This window comes from Anser brachyrhynchus, assembly GCF_964034855.1.
Source record: "Anser brachyrhynchus genome assembly, chromosome: 6".
NCBI classification, from domain to species: Eukaryota; Metazoa; Chordata; class Aves; order Anseriformes; family Anatidae; genus Anser; species Anser brachyrhynchus.
Genome location: NC_137700.1, coordinates 18994086 through 19007358, shown reverse-complemented (window position 1 = coordinate 19007358; position 13273 = coordinate 18994086). Strand labels below are relative to the sequence as shown.

The window sequence follows — 13273 nt, the reverse complement described above, 5'->3', positions numbered from 1 at the left end:
TTTTAGTTGGCTGCTGACCATGTTGGTTTTCATCTTATGAGATGAAGGTATGTTTTTAACTTTGTTTCCATAGGACAGTATCTTATTTTGCTGCCCACATGGTCACTATTGTATGTTAACCTACCTTACGTTTACCACCTTTAAACTGGGAACAGCTTCTCCAGACCTATTTAGCTTTATTTCCCACCTGTATTTGAACAGGCAGTAGATTTTACTAATTTAAAATGATGAGACTTTTTCTGCATATGTAATTCTTTCTCAAAATCCTGAAATCTCTCCTTTATAAATTCTTGAAAATCCTTGTTATAAATTATAAATACGGACAGCATACTTGGTAAGTAAATAGAAACCTGTGCTTCCAGTCCTTACGTTTTTAGCCTTGTAAAGGTTTGTGTTTTTTCCTCCTTCTACTTCAGACTGTCTTTGAAGATGGTAGTCAGTCATGTATCAGCTCTTCAGTGCTTTCTTTAGTGGCCTTTTCTTCAAGAGAGGGAGCCACTGAAATTTGAAATGGAGATTTTTTCTTCTGATGTCAGGACTACTTGCTGTACCAAAGGTCTATCATAGTGTCTGTGCATTGTCGACTGTCTTTGAGGCTGACATGCTATCTCACCCATAAAGTCTCAACAGTAATGTTTGTCAATGTGGAACAAGTAAATCAACAAAATACAGATGAAATGAGTGTGTTATCACTAAGAAACACTTCTCTCCAAAGAAGAATTCCCTTCCTTACATTAATGTCTTGTTCCATATTGGGCTTTTGTATTTTGAGCTTTTCACCCAGAAGAGCATCAGCTGTGACTCTTCGCATGCTTTTGGACTGCTCAGATGGTTTATGCATCCATATAGAAATTAAAAATATATATATAGTTTAATAGGAACTGCTGTTTTAGTAAATTGATGTCAGATTTTATGGTGTGTATATTAGAAACTGACAGGGAAAGTTCACTAGTTTTCAATTTTCTTTTTCCCAAAAGTATATCTGAAAATCAAGGATTGAAGGTTTATTTAACAAGGTGATGATTTTCAAAATGAGTATAAAATTGTTTCAGCTTTATTTGAAGTATTTCAAGCTGATAATTCATGAATGTTTCATTTAGTCTAAATATATATATGCATGGAGAGAAATGGGAATTCTATAAATAAATAATGAGTGTAAAATATTAGAAGTAATTGTTGCTTTTCTTTGAATTTGAAATGTTTTTCATTTTCACCCACTGATCTGATTTCTTTTTGGATTCTTGTAGTAAGACTCGAAACTTCAAACACATTTTATGAATGAAAAATATAGTGATGCTTTCCCAGAAGTCATTTCAGATTAGGTTGAACAGCACTTTAGTAAAAATATGATTAATTAAATAGTTAATGTATTAATTTAATGATATTATGTGTTTATGTAGAACCATGAGTTTTTAAAATATAATACTGATTTGAAAAAAAAGGTCTGTAAACACAGGCCAACGAGAAAACTAGTTTTCATAGATAACATTGCAATCTGTTTTTTGGTGAGTTGTCTGCTTAGGCAATGTAAATAGATTAATGTCTTTAGAGATTAACATCTAGAAACTGTTTAGGCATGTCTAGAATTTATTGTAATTTATTATTTGTCTTGGACTTCAAGAAAGTTGAATATGTTTTCTTTTTACTGGTCATTTTTCAAATTAGCTATTCTGATTACACACAGTAAAAATTCACAAAACATATTCTTGAAACTGTAGGGACTGGAAAGTAAAGTTAGGAATCCTTCCTCGAAGTAGGCTCACAGCTGTAGGTATATTTGGGCATTTGTCTGTATTGGTGTTCCTTTTGACGTGAGAGGTAGACACGTGCTATAGTTCTGATGATAGCTTTGCTTAGGAGGAAGGATAAATGTTGGAGTCAGAGATTATTCTCTTTGTTAGCACCAGTTTCTCTGTACACAGCAGGAATCAAATAGCAGTTTGATTTAAGCCTCATTGGTACTGTTTCAAGACTCTTTCAGCAAGACTGAGCCCAAAAAGCATACTCTGTTCTGTTTTTTTTTTTTTTTTCCCCTCTTTTTTTTTGTTTCTTTTTCTGGGTACTACAGTCTCAGGATTTGATGAGATTAGATCTCTTAGATTATTTTGTAGTTCAGCTTCTCTGATGTTTCTCCCTTCCTTTCTCTACTGTATATACAGAAGCCTCCACAAAGTAACAGCCATTATCACTTTTACAATATGGTCTAATTTCTGACCAGTTTTGCACATCTTGTTTTGTGTGACACTGATACGCTTGTCTTTTATCCGGATGAAGGCTCCTGCAGCTGTTATGTGACTGATTCTGTGGAAGCAGAAGAACTCCTCGCAATTATTTTCAATTACATTTTTTTAGAGTTACAGTTGAAGCTGTGGTTGGATGTGCCATGTGCAGGATTAGTTACAGGTTCTTGTGCTAGGAAAGGTACTCAGAAGCAGAGATATGATATAGTTGGGGCAAGGAATATCACTGCACTTACTGAGGAGGAATCATTTCATCATTTACGAACATTTCATTATTTACTGAAGCTATGTGGAAGTAGATGGGATTAGGGACAGAGAAAGATTAGAGTTGTCTGTTTTGGGTTGATGTCAATAGTACTGTCAGAGTGAGGGTAGGGCAAGAGAAATTGGTTGTTTGGGAAGAACTAGGAATATTTGCTGAGGTCCCATCCAAATAAATGTTTTCATTACCTATTCTGATATTATGTCATTTTCAGATTAAACCTGAGCGTTTGTAGCCAAAGAATTTTTGTGTAATTGCCATAACTTTATCAAGAAAGGCATTAGCATATTAAACTCAGAAGTGTTTTACATTATCATTTGCCTGTTTTCCGTGTTGGATTTTCCAGAGTTCTGTAATCACTCAAACATGTTCGGAAGGAAAAAAAATGAACAGCTTTGTTTTAAGGCATAGCGTGGTTAATACTCCTTTCCTTATTTCTTCTCCGCCAGATAAAACTCCCACCACTTCAGTGTTGCCATGCAATAATTTTTTCCCCCTCCTTTTACTGATGAATCATTGAGATTAAGCATTTGTTAAGCTGCACTTTTCAAATTTCTGTTCTTTTTCTGAAGTTCGTATTCTGAGGGGTACTTGAAAATGTCCACATTTTTCCATTTTTCCACCTTAGTAACCCAGTTTGAGAGCTACTCAGATTTTCTAGGATTAATTTTATTTAAAGCAGTGCAAGCTTAAAAAATCTTGCAAAGTTTTTTTTTTTTTTTCCTCCGTATTATAATCTCTGTTTGCTATTGACCTTGAATGAGTAATGGGGAAAATTCACATGCAACGTTCCCATGTTCCTCTCCTCCACTCAGTTCCAAAGCAGTTTCTTTTCTTTGTCCCTATGCTCTCATCAGGGAAGATATATTCTTTTTTATAATTACAGCCTGGGGTGGAGTTTTTGAAAGTTGTTGTTTCATTCCCCTTCTTTCCCATATAGAATCACAGAATAATTGAAGAATCATTTAGGTTATAAATGGCCTTTGAGAGCATCAAGTCCAGCCATCAACCTGACCAGGAAGCTGAATGGCATTTTTACTGCCTCTACAGGAGTAAAGCATTTATACAGCTGATTGAGACTAACGGTAACAGTAATGCAGTTATCACATATGGCAAAGGTGGAAAGTTGTCACCTGATAGGAAGTAATTTGTTGCTGTATCAGAGTACTTGACTACATTTAGATTAGGAAACTGACATACTTGCTACAATGAACTGGTAGTGGTGAAAACTTTGATCAGTCCAAATCCAGCTGTGAGTTCTGTTGTCAGACATTTAACCAAATCCAAAATTTGGTAATTTAATATTCTGTACATAATTTCTTCTGAACTCCATGTCCATACTGCTAGCATGATTGTCCTGTAGTCACTGAGGTGGATGTGTTTGATGTTCTTAAATACTAAGTGGTTGCTGATTAGGGTTTTTCCATAACACAGACTACAGGACATGTTCTGATGCCCTTTCCTTGTTGGGAGTTCACATAATCTTTCAGTTTAATTATATCATTTGGGTATCCAGATTAAAAGAAAAGTCAATTTCTGAGGTATTGATTGGAACAAAATTCAAAATGTCAAGTATAATGCTTGATTTTGAAGTCTCTGGCTTATTACTCTGTTCAGTTAGGTGTTATGTATTAGGCATTGCAGCTCATCATGGCTAAGGCTCACAAAATAGAAAGTGTAATGCTGTGTTAGGCAAGAGTAGCTAGCGTACTGTCTGCATTTAGGACCACTGAATGGGTAGTGTTCAGGGATTGAAAGACTCTAGATTATCAATCTCCAACACTTGTTAACATCATTTTTAAATAAATATAATACAAATTCTGTATAGGTCTTTACTGCATAAATTATTGGCTGGAGTAGTGACAGTGGACAATACACAGGTAGGGTTAAACCCAGTCCTAGGAGTTTATAATCTCACTGAAGAAAGGACATGGCAAGTGTTTTCAAGAAGACTGGAAGAGTAGAAGGTATGATAGTTCTTTTCGTAACTGTGATTGCATAGGCTAACTTTCCATACAGCTCAATGGTTAGACATTAGTGAACCATACTGACTTTATTGGAAAGTTGAGAGGAATTGCTGCTGTTAGTAAATTGATGTTATGAAGCCATCACGTCAAACAAACAGTATCTACAGTAGCTTCACTGCTATTAGAATGGTGGTGCGTCAGCTTCCGAACATTTTATACACTGATAAATCAGGGTAGTTCACCAGCTTTTACATGAAAGGTGAACCGTAGTACAGATGAGAGAAGCATATTAGACAATTGACAGTAAACAATTAGAGAAAGGGAGAAACCTGACTGTACTCTGGATTTCAGAATTAGGATGTTTACATTTTTAATAAACAATTGTCCACATTCTGTGATGAAATTTTTGAGATATTTCTTTGGCTTAGCTAAATATTTAGTAGTGTTGTTATTAGCAGGTTTTTTCAGTTATAACACAGTTTATGGAATGAAATGTCCATTTCTCTCTCCATCCTCACTGTTTTACTTAATGATGCATTGTAATGGAGTAAAACTATTTCCTTTATTGTGTATGGAATGTGTTTCTGCATAAAGTCTCCTGTAGTCATCCTACCCAACATCACATTGGTTTTCTTCCCCTCTACTTAGGCTTGTGTCAAAAGACAGCTTGGGAGCCAGAAATACATGGTGAATCCTTCTGCATAGAGAAGTCAAATATAACAAAGAGAGAGGAGGAAGACAGTAAATAGACTTCAGCAACATACACTGTCTGGATGGACTGTAACATAGTCAGGTTGTGAAGATATTGGATACCACATGGAATGCGTTAAACTTCAGATCAGAATCTTTAAAATTCATTTTGTCCTGCAGCAAGAAAAGGTCTCTTTCTTTAAGGGAAGCTAAGATTATTCAATGGGAATAAAACTTTTATGGCAAAAATTGTTCCCTGAGGAAGGAAGGAATTATAGGAACATAGAGTCTAGCTTGCCAATCTGGTCTCAGTGGGAATGACACCTTGTAAAAACAACATTTGTTCATTTCTGATTGTGTATGAAAGTGATTTATTTGGACGCTTTTGGTGACGCAACTCTCAGATTTCAAGCAAATTGTCTCCAACAGTGGAAGCTATTTGAATTGAATTTCAATTAGAAACATTCTGTTAGAAATCTGTTACTCAGAGTTTTGCTGATGCAGCAAAAGGCAGTTCATTCCTCAGAACTATGGAAAGGTATTTCCTTTAAAATCAGTACACAAACTGTATTTAACTATAGCCTAATAAATAAGGAATTAATAAAAACTCATACATCTGCAGAATAGACTTAATTTGTTATACTCATTGTATTAGCACTTTCAAATGACATTGAATTTTAAAATGTATAATGTTTGCATACATTCCCAGAGATTGCAAGCAGCTTAACATTATTGCAAAGTGTGGGCTGATATCAATAAAAGAAATCAGTAGTTTTATTGTTTTGTTTAGATTCTGAAAATCAGAAATGAGTAACAAGATAACTGCATTCATATATTTTATTGGTAAATTCCTCATCTGCACAAATGTGACTCAGTTAATGACAGCCAAATGGTTCGATGCTCAAGTGAGGGTACTGTAGAAAAGGCACTTTATCAAGACATTTATTTTTCTTCCAAGGAAGATGTTATAAATCACATTAACCTATTGATGATAACAAATTATAGCTTTAAATGACACCAGTGGTAGAAAAATTTTTAACGTTGGTTAACCTGAATGTAATTTGCAGCCATCACCTCTGTCATGCTTGCAGCTGCTGCTGAGGTGACACAGTGAAAAATCAGTGATGAGGTACAGCTTCTAATCCACAGTGTGTCTGTGGGATTGGACAAATGCTCTTTCCCTGAAGGTATACTGTATTTTCAAAGTATTTAAGAACTAATTAGGGGAAAGGTGTGTGCTGATCTTCATGCTTCCACTGTTTTAAAATAGAAATCCCAACTCCACCTCTAATTGATAAATATCAGTTTGGGCAGAACTATATGGTTTGTGTTAAGCAGACTTCTCTGTTAAATTAATACTTGGTATATGCCTTAGCATTTAGATAAGCTGTAAATTAATTTAATACTTAAGTTTTTTCTATACTTGAAAAAAATGCATTTTGGTTTACTGGTTTGTCAAATTACCATTGATTAAGTAACTAACTTATATGATTTCTACTGAAAGCCAGAGAAATAGAACTTTTTATTTTATAGAAAATCTTCAATGTAAGCTCAGATGATCCTGGAAATCCGTGTCACTTCAGTGAGCTGCTTTTCTTAAATCCTCAGTGGGCCATAGGGCATTAATTGTGATCCTATGGCTAGCCATTCCACATCAGCTCTCAAATGTTTATTTCATACTCAGGGCCAACTTCATTTTTTAGTAGAAATAGTTGCACTTCTGTGTGTTATGGAAGAGTTTAATAAGGTTTAGAATGCGAGATTTGAAGTCTCTATTTGTCAGTCATTGCCATTGATATTTTAAATGTATCAAACTCTATCACCATGTTGCCTGGAAACTTTGCTTTAACACAGATAATTTTTTGGGTGCTTGATTCTCAACTGTAGGATCTGGAAATGAAATGATAGGAAAAAAACTGGGTTTATGAGCCATTTCTAGCAACTGAGCTGTTATATATTTTATAGAAATAAACCTGTAATTGCTGTGTGTAAAGTATGAAAATATTAGCTTCAGTATTTAGCATTTGATGGGCAAATAAACATGCAAATGTTGCAACTCTGCAGAACTGTCATGTCACAGTCAAAACGGGGAATGTAAGTTACAGGAATGTTACTAGTAGGTTGAGCTGCGATGCTGAACTTCAGAAATACACTGTAAAAGTATAAATAATCATGGTAAGGAGGCTTAGGCTAGTGCATTGCAAAAATAACTATACTTACGAATTCGTGGTTTGTTTTTTTTTTTCAGTCAGGCGTAAGTATGAGACAATATATGTATGTGATAACTAAAATTAATCTTATAGAAATAGAAACATTTTCAAGTAAAGTCAGGTCCTTGGAATACTACAGTTATGAGAGGTAGCAAGAAAACCAAAAGCATTTTTACTTCTGGATGCTACAACAAAGCATGACACTATCTCAAAACTGAGAGCGAGATGTTTTGGAGTGACAGCAACTGGGCTTGTGGATTGCAAAGAAGGAATGGTTCGAGGAAAAGAGAGATTAGGAGGTGAGATTTGTGAGCTGGAAGCCTCAGAGTGGTGAAAACAGAAACATGAGGAATCAAAACTCAGAGGGATAACTGAGAACTCAAGGCTGTATGGCAGGATAGATTGGGAGGCAGAGTGGCAGGAATAAGGTTTATTTGGGGGTAATCTGTCCATATTAAAGGAATAAAGAGCAGGGATTTTGATTTTCATAACTGGTGCAAAACAGAACTGAAATCCCAAGTGAGTGCTGCAGTGATGAGAATACTTACAAAGAGAAGTTATCTTGGGGACAGATGTTTCTGCTGTTAACATCTATAAACCAAAAGACAAAAAAAAAAAAGTCCGATCTAGTGAAAATGAAATCGAATGCAACAACTACAACTAAACTATTATTTTTTTCCCACCAGATTGAACCATCACAAAATAGCAGGAAGGGCTGGAAGCCACATGAGCATTTGCAATAGAAAGTTCTTTTTTGGAAGAGCTGTACACTGCATTTAAAGAGGGTTAACTGTTAACTTTACTGAAACCTGTGGTTTAATCAGAGATCTAGATAAATACAGGAAGCATAGAGCCCTGGTGAATCCAATCTCCAAGGCATACAGTTCCCCTACGTATGGAGAACGAATCTATAAGTAGTGTTGAGTGAGTGAGGTAGGTGCACTACAAAGAAGAGTGACTGCAGAAGGGTGGATCTGTGTGCACTTACAAAGGAAGCAGTTATCCAAGGAACAGTCTCATGTCAGTGAAATTTTTGGCTTTTCATCTCAGGTCTGATGAAACAGTCCTGAGCGGGGACTGGGTAAATGGACTATCCTGCCAGCAGTCTTTGGCCCCATGGCACCTGCATTATCCCTCTTCTTCAGTGTGAGGGACCAAACCGCTGTACCAAATCTATTCTTTCATCTGGTGGTCAGGCGTGAAATTGAGAGCTCTGTGCTGAAAATACATCAGGCTGGGTCATGCTGTCCTAAGACATGTATCTAAACTCTGAAGTGAGGGGAGAAAAAAGATGGAACTCTGTGGTTTGTACTTCCTAATGGCTACCTCTGGGTATCTGTTCTTTTTGTGCATCATGTTTCTGAATTGTCCTCTAGGAACTTGTCTCCCTGATGATTATATAGGGAATGTGGAGTGCCGTCACTAAGTGGCATCTGACTTTGTGCATTGACACTACCTGGAGAAATTCACATGGGTATCTTGATTTAGCCTGAGATTTCCAGTCTGCAGCACAAAAAGGATAACACGTTTTGGGATGAATTCTGTTATGCCTCCACTCAGTAATTATTTGTTTAAACCTTGCAGCTGTTTCGAAAATCAGAATCTGTCTGTTTGCTTGCATTATTTGCAATTTATTGTTCAGGGTGTGCAGCTGGCCACCTAGGTCGTAGAGTATTGTTTCTTCTTGTAGATTCAGTGACTAACTAAATAGTAATGAATTATTAATAGCTAGCAGCAAGACATTTTTATTCACTGCTGCTATGAATCTCTACTAAGAGGTGGATACCACCTCTTTCTCAAGAAGTCACTTATGCTGTATATTGTCAAGAGGTGGAAGCACATACTATAGAAAGTATCAGTGTGTACTTTTTCTGTCCTACACTCTTCTCTTGTTTGTGGTTGATCACTGCCAGAAGATAGGATAATGAGCAGCTGCGAACCTGTGGTCTGATGTCTTATACATATTTTAGTGTTTATATGAAGTCCCGAACACTTGTTTATATACCTTTTTGATATAGATGTGTTTAATGTAACCCATTTAATGGATTTGATGTTTTTGATGTTTAATGGGTTTAAATTAACTGAGTTAATTTGGGGACCATCTCAAAAAGCTTTGCATGTGAGCACAAATATCATATATGGCATCATTTTTACAGGTAGCGTTTGTATTGGATAGATTAGGTTGCTCTTTCAGATAGATTAACAAGATAATTAGATTATTAGATTAATAATTAGTTAGAAAAGGTTGAACTATGGCAAAGATTAATTTTGCCTTCTTGAGTATTGTAAACCAACTGAATAGTTCTTACCGGACTTGTACTATACTCTTAGAGGAAAATCATACATTTTTTCATGAAAAAAAATCAGTGAATTGGAAGTCTGGGAAACAGGAAGTAACATTTTCTATTTTTATATGATTTTTCATTGAGTTTTGGAGTAGTTGAATGAGATGAATGAAACTTTTTAAAAACCTACTCGTTTGTCACATACTCATTTGACTCTTTCCTTTGGTATTTTTTAAGAGCATTCCTTCTTGTCAATGAAAGGCTTTCTTGCACTAGTCTACTCCTGCACTCTATTATAATGCAGTATATGTCCTTAACAGACACAGCTAACTTCTTTTCAAGGCAATACATTTTCTGTTGTTGTTTAAGAGAGAAAAAAAAGGGGGCGGGGGGTAGTAAAAATACAATGTCATTTTAATGGTAGATTAAAATTGTTTATTCATATGTATTTTAAATAATTGGTTACTGCATAAAGTAATTTACGTATTTTTATATGCTGCTATTTAGCTTTTATGGAATACTCTTGCAGGCAATATCATTAACACAACTCTAGCTGCTCTTATTGAGCAATGTAAGACTGTATTTTACTGATAACAAATCCTCAAATACGATTTTTTCCAATTTTTAAATTTTGTTCTAGCTTGAGACTAAAAATGCATGTATATAGATTTGGGTGAACGCTAAAACAATACTGTACACATTGTGTAGGTTAAAAGGGATCTTTATAAGCAAAATGTAATTCCTTCTAAAAAAGAAGGAGAAATGTCTTATTTACATCATCAGAGCAGGAACCAAGAAGGACTCCTTAGTCTTTGCTTAAATTAAGCCTGTCCCATCCGTTTCCAGTGCTGGTTTCACTTCCTGGTGGAAGAAGGTGAGACCAATATGAAAAGGTTCTCACATTTTTTTGCTGTGCAAAGTTTTACTGAACTCCAAAATCTTCTGCTATGCTATGCTACGGCTTATTTAACTGGACTCCTTCATACTTAAAATTAAAACATTATTTTAAATGTTTTCCTAGCTTGAAAAAAAGCTCAGTGCTTTTATAAAATCCAACTATTTAGCTTGGTATCTTATGAAAATTAAGGGTTAAGTGATTACGTTGCCTACTCTGGGTCCCCCCTTGATAATTTTTGAATTGCTGACTGATTTCAGCCAAATTTCACTGAATATTGAAGTCACTACAATGAAGTACAAAAAAATCAGATGTTAGCTGGAGGAGAGAGGTCCACATTAAAGCTTCCAAGGAATATAAAGTAGTTATGAGACATTAGCTACAGGGGGAGTCATCAGCCTGTTAGCTGGTCAGCATAGCTGCATGGTTAATCAGCACATATGTAACACCAGGCTTCCCGTGCTGTGTATGTTTAATGAGTAAGACAAGTGGGAGGAAGGACTGACAAAATGGGATGGGTTTTAGGCATATAATACAAATCCATAGGAAATCACTCTTCTTGGGTGTTCTGCTCATTTTTCAAGCGCCTGTCTGGTCTTACATGTCCTTCTAAGAAGGGCCAAGTTGATGTGCCATAAATATGAGCTGTTTTTTCTCTCACTAGGTTCACATCATAATTCACATCAAATTACGTTGTCTCCTGTGGAAGTATTCATATCTTATTCTGTAGGGTGTTGAATATATGGTATAATAAGAAAAAAATCAGAAAATATTTTTTTTTGTGAGAAACATCAGCAGAATAGTCAATATACTAGTTGGTATTATTGTAAGATTTATAGATGAGTCTCAAGGGCATTCTAGAAACCTCAGAAAATCCATTTACTCTTCAAGGTATTCAGCATTGCATTTGTTATGAGGAACTGGTTTGCTTTCAGTAAACAAGAAATCCTTGTACATTAACTGTAGCAATGTCAATGTGTTCTTAGTATACCAGACATCAGCTAAGTTATGATCTCAAAGGTAAGAATACTGATGTGAGAGCACACTTAACTTGGAGGAGTGTGCTTCTTTCTTTCTTTCACATATTATGTATCTTCTCATATTACCTTTATAAAGGAAGCAAGGTGAACAACAAAAAACAGATACCTCCACCAGCAACATGAAAGTGCTTTAGTGAGGTTGGCATGTTCCTTCCACTGCTGAGTAAGTTCTTTGATGCAAGGCACAGCTTTTTGCTTTGAGTGAGTGTGTGTTCAGTGCTTAGTATGCTGGGATCATGTAGATTTACAGGGCACACCTTGCAATGTTAGCTAACTTTCTTGGCTTTTATAGCCCTTCTAAAACCAGATGTTACTTCTTACCTTTTATGGCACTACAGAAGTGTATCTGAAACCCTTTGCAGTACACAAAAATGACAATAATGCATCTAGAATGACTTCAAAGGGATAGAATTTATTGGATGCCCTCAAAAAGCATTTTAGGTATCTGGAAACCTGCTGGGTTCTTGAAGTCACCCAACAGAACCAGGATCCCCAAGTCTGGAGGGGCCAGTTGGCATCTTTACAGAGGATATGTGGGAGCTGGGGCTACTGTCGTGGTCATTGCAAGTCTCCCAGATGAGGAGTGAAGACAGGATGGTAAACTTTGTCTTTATTCACATGTGACTGTCTTTAAGGCAGTGAGATGGCCCCAAATTAGGTGCAATGAGATTTTTTGCAATCTTTGTGATGGAAGGATGCTGGAGAGGAAAAGCCTACATAACAGACCTCCATTGTGGGCTCTGGCTTTTAAAAGATATACAGACTGTGAACATGGAATTAGTAATTGGAAGAATTCAAGGACAAAGAAAGCTTGAGGAAGAAATGAAAACGGAGAATCGTGATTTCACAGCAGATGAAATAAAGGTAGCAAAAGAGAAGCCATGCTAAATGTAATCAGGCATTGATTCCCTGTAGGGAACGACAGAATAGGCCATGCTGCTGGGACTGCTTGCCAGTTACATTTGTAGTCAAAGTATGCATACAGCTGTTGTTTTGAGATAGCATTTCTCAGTAATGTGCCATTTTGCTTTTTTCCTGTGACTGGTGAAGCGATAGCTCGTTTATTTGAAATCCATCAGTGTAAAATGTATTGCAAACAAAGGCTGTGCATACTATCATGTTATACTTATCCCCATTTTTATAGTCCCTCTGCATAAATACATACACCCTCCTTCAGATTGTTCAGTCAAGGGCTTGTACATGAGTCACTTGTAGAGCACACCCAGCTCTTGCTCTGAATAATAAGCAAAATTAACTTAATTGTTTAGAAAAATACATTATTTATGCTGGCCTGGAATGAACTAACTCAGGTCTTCAGGGAAAATGTACTGTTGTGTCTTCTTGGATACAAACAGAAATGTATGTGCTGATGACTGGCAAGTGCAGTTTTGTGCCACTCCACATGCATGGAACTGTCCACCATCAAGCACCCTCAGTTCAGCTCTGAGGAAATGGCTTTTGCCCAGCTGGATTCCTGCCACGATTTGGGGAGATGCAATTGGAGGTGTCCTCTGAGAGAAGATTATTCCGTCACTGGAGGAGTTAGGACCTTCTGCTGCTGCTTTCAGACTCCAGTCTGAAACAGATGAAGAGCCAAACATAGTGAGAGAGGGAGTTAGGAGAATCTTATCAAGTAGAGATAGAGCGCTGACGGCATTAAACTAGGATGCTACTTAGTGTCTTT

The 13273-nt window shown here is 36.3% G+C and overlaps 2 protein-coding genes across 27 annotated transcripts in view; one reads left to right on the top strand and one right to left on the bottom strand.

Moving 5' to 3' along the window:
* The window catches only part of CTNNA3 (catenin alpha 3), a 488015-nt gene that overhangs the window by 234545 nt on the left and 240197 nt on the right, over positions 1-13273 (top strand). The gene's annotated exons all lie outside the window — the stretch shown is intronic.
* LRRTM3 (leucine rich repeat transmembrane neuronal 3) overlaps positions 1-13273 on the bottom strand; it is a 133480-nt gene that overhangs the window by 111579 nt on the left and 8628 nt on the right. Inside the window, exon 2 of the transcript XR_013952722.1 lies at positions 55-13165. The gene's annotated coding sequence lies outside the window, so the exon portion shown is untranslated. Of the gene's footprint in view, positions 13166-13273 lie in introns of the transcript that reaches the window.